Source organism: Schistocerca gregaria, chromosome 3 (assembly GCF_023897955.1).
Source record: "Schistocerca gregaria isolate iqSchGreg1 chromosome 3, iqSchGreg1.2, whole genome shotgun sequence".
NCBI lineage: Eukaryota > Metazoa > Arthropoda > Insecta > Orthoptera > Acrididae > Schistocerca > Schistocerca gregaria.
The window spans coordinates 18,258,928-18,262,968 of NC_064922.1; the positions used below are offsets into that span (position 1 = coordinate 18,258,928).

The 4,041-nt window shown below is 48.7% G+C and overlaps 1 non-coding gene across 1 annotated transcript; it reads left to right on the forward strand.

Moving 5' to 3' along the window:
* Positions 1 to 394: 394 nt before the first annotated feature.
* On the forward strand, positions 395 to 467 carry Trnaa-cgc (transfer RNA alanine (anticodon CGC)). Its single transcript has one exon. It is a non-coding gene; the product is annotated as a tRNA-Ala (tRNA).
* Positions 468 to 4,041: the final 3,574 nt, after the last annotated feature.

Here is a 4,041-nt window from a genome sequence, read left to right on the forward strand (position 1 = left end):
GTGCAATGGAGACGCGGAAACTTGTTGTGGCCCAGTGTTTTGAAGTTGGACGACAAGATTGGTACACAGTAGTAAAGAGCGAGGCACTGAGTTGGCATGAATAATGGAGTGCACAATGGGGCTCGAGATGTGTTTGTTACCTCAGGTGCTGTATGATTGTCGACAAGGAGTGAAAACGGAGCAATTTGTGACGGCTCTTTCAATTTAAGACGTTAAAAACAGGCGGAATTTGCATTTGTAATACCAGAGCATCGAAACTACTTGGAACTTTTATGTATATGAACGTGTCCGCGCCTTTGTACTCTGCTCCCTTCACCGCTACAAACCAACCAACAATCGTGTCCGTGCGCATCAGAGTCGCAAAGAATGGGGAATAGCGCAGTTTGGTCGTGCCTGGGGCGTAGCTCAGTTGGTAGAGCGTTCGCTTCGCATGTGAAAGGTGCTGGGTTCAAGCCGCGGCGCCTCAATTTTTTGTGGTCAGTGCATTGTAAGTGTTGGTCGCGGCGAACCTAAAGGCACGCAAGATGTTGCAAAGCCAGCGTCACAGACTGATATGATGTATACTGACGTAAGGAGAGCAAGATGTAAGTGTGGGGACCGGCTGTTATCGAGGTGTCATCGAGTGCAGATCTGTCTTAGGTATCACGGCTTAACCTCATTGAAGTCTAGAGGGTGGACAACACGTTCGTCTTACTCAGAGCGGGGTCCGAACTCTATTTTCAACGTTATACGTGCCACTTTCATTGTGGCCAACTACGATTCGATACAGAATGCACGAAACCTGAGATACACCCTAACGGATACATAGAGAGTAGTGTTTGTCTGTTGAATAATGGGAGTGCAAGGGTCTGTGTCGTCTATATGGCTGTATGTAGCACCATTAGTCTTCGTGGGGGTCGGGCGTAGATCAGATGGTAAAGCGCTCACTTATTATGCGAGAGGTGCTGGGATCAATACCCAGTGCCTCCAGAATTTATAACACACCTACATGCGCACCTTGCCATGCAAGTGGAATAATTCACAGCCAGCAGATGTGTCTAGGAAGATACAAGCGAATGATTAGCATCCACAATTGGCAAGCGTGCTGTTATTAGTGCGCGGGAAGCACCCTCCTCCCACGCCTACACTTTATTTAGAAACCGTACAAGTGTTCCCGTAAAATTCTCAAGCCTATGTCGGAAAGATCTGCCTTGCGCCGAGTTCACGTAAATCCCACTGCACATTCCTATTCTTTGCGTGCAGTCGGCTGCTACTGGTGTTGCTGGTTGTGACTGCTGATAACAGATGCCGTAGCAATCAATTCATGGAGTGAGTTGTATGATTTGCGATAGTCTGTCTCTGACAAGCAAGCACAGGTGACATAGGTGCGAACACAGGAAGCTAGCAGACCCTCACTGCCTGCAGACACCGAGCAGCCACACTAGGAGGGCGGCCTAAGCCGTAGGCAAAATGTGCTCATTCGCTTTGGCGCGACGTCGAACTATAAATAATGCTGTCACTAGCGTGAGCGTTGCGTGAGCGTCGTGGAAAGTCGGAAAAGTCGGCTGCGTGTGTGAGTGCCAAGTTTGGGGAGCGTTTTGTAGTATGCGCAGTGCAATGGAGACGCGGAAACTTGTTGTGGCCCAGTGTTTTGCAGTTGGACGACAGGATTGGTACACAGTAGTAAAGAGCGAGGCACTGAGTTGGCATGAATAATGGAGTGCACAATGGGGCTCGAGATGTGTTTGTTACCTCAGGTGCTGTGTGATTGTCGACAAGGAGTGAAAACGGAGCAATTTGTGACGGCTCTTTCAATTTAAGACGTTAAAAACAGACGGAATTTGCATTTGTAATACCAGAGCATCGAAACTACTTGGAACTTTTGTGTATATGAACGTGTCCGTGCCTTTGTACTCTGCTCCCTTCACCGCTACAAACCAACCAACCATCGTGTCCGTGCGCATCAGAGTCGCAAAGAATGGGGAATAGCGCAGTTTGGTCGCTCATGTGGCGTAGGTAAGTTGGTAGAGCGTTCGCTTCGCATGAGAAAGGTGCAGGGTTCAACCAGCGGCGCGTCCATTTTTTGTGGTCAGTGCATGGTAAGTGTTGGTCGCGGCGAACCTAAAGGCACGCAAGATGTTGCAAAGCCAGCGTCACAGACTGATATGATGTATACTGACGTAAGGAGAGCAAGATGTAAGTGTGGGGACCGGCTGTTATCGAGGTGTCATCGAGTGCAGATCTGTCTTAGGTATCACGGCTTAACCTCATTGAAGTCTAGAGGGTGGACAACACGTTCGTCTTACTCAGAGCGGTGTCCGAACTCTATTTTCAACGTTATACGTGCCACTTTCATTGTGGCCAACTACGATTCGATACAGAATGCGCGAAACCTGAAAGACACCCTAACGGATACATAGAGAGTAGTGTTTGTCTTCTGAATAATGGGAGTGCAAGGGTCTGTGTCGTCTATATGGCTGTATGAACCACCATTAGCCTTCGGGGAGGCCGGTGTAGCCCAGATGTTAGAGCGCTCGCTTAGTATGCGAGAGGTACTGGGATCAATACCCAGTGCCTCCAGAATTTTTAACACACCTACATGCGCACCTTGCCATGTAAGTGGAATAATTCTCAGCCTGCAGATGGTTCTAGGAAGATACAAGCTAATGATTAGCATCCACAATTGGCAAGCGTGCTGTTATTAGTGCGCGGGAAGCACCCTCCTCCCACGCCTACACTTTATTTAGAAACAGTACAAGTGTTCCCGTAAGATTCTCAAGCCTATGTCGGAAAGATCTGCCTTGCGCCGAGTTCACGTAAATCCCACTGCACATTCCTATTCTTTGCGTGCAGTCGGCTGCAACTGGTGTTGCTAGTTGTGACTGCTGATAACAGATGCCGTAGCAATCAATTCATGGAGTGAGTTGTATGTTTTGCGATAGTCTGTCTCTGACAAGCAAGCACAGGTGACACAGGTGCGAACACAGGAAGCTAGCAGACCCTCGCTGCCTGCAGACACCGAGCAGCCACACTAGGAGGGCGGCCTAAGCCGTAGGCGAAATGTGCTCATTCGCCTTGGTGCGACGTCGAACTATAAATAATGCTGTCACTAGCGTGAGCGTCGTGGAAAGTCGGAAAAGTTGGCTGCGTGGGTGAGTGCCAAGTTTGGGGAGCGTTTTGTAGTATGCGCAGTGCAATGGAGACGCGGAAACTTGTTGTGGCCCAGTGTTTTGAAGTTGGACGACAAGATTGGTACACAGTAGTAAAGAGCGAGGCACTGAGTTGGCATGAATAATGGAGTGCACAATGGGGCTCGAGATGTGTTTGTTACCTCAGGTGCTGTATGATTGTCGACAAGGAGTGAAAACGGAGCAATTTGTGACGGCTCTTTCAATTTAAGACGTTAAAAACAGGCGGAATTTGCATTTGTAATACCAGAGCATCGAAACTACTTGGAACTTTTGTGTATATGAACGTGTCCGCGCCTTTGTACTCTGCTCCCTTCACCGCTACAAACCAACCAACAATCGTGTCCGTGCGCATCAGAGTCGCAAAGAATGGGGAATAGCGCAGTTTGGTCGTGCCTGGGGCGTAGCTCATTTGGTAGAGCGTTCGCTTCTCATGTGAAAGGTGCTGGGTTCAAGCCGCGGCGCCTCAATTTTTTGTGGTCAGTGCATTGTAAGTGTTGGTCGCGGCGAACCTAAAGGCACGCAAGATGTTGCAAAGCCAGCGTCACAGACTGATATGATGTATACTGACGTAAGGAGAGCAAGATGTAAGTGTGGGGACCGGCTGTTATCGAGGTGTCATCGAGTGCAGATCTGTCTTAGGTATCACGGCTTAACCTCATTGAAGTCTAGAGGGTGGACAACACGTTCGTCTTACTCAGAGCGGGGTCCGAACTCTATTTTCAACGTTATACGTGCCACTTTCATTGTGGCCAACTACGATTCGATACAGAATGCACGAAACCTGAAATACACCCTAACGGATACATAGAGAGTAGTGTTTGTCTGTTGAATAATGGGAGTGCAAGGGTCTGTGTCGTCTATATGGCTGTAT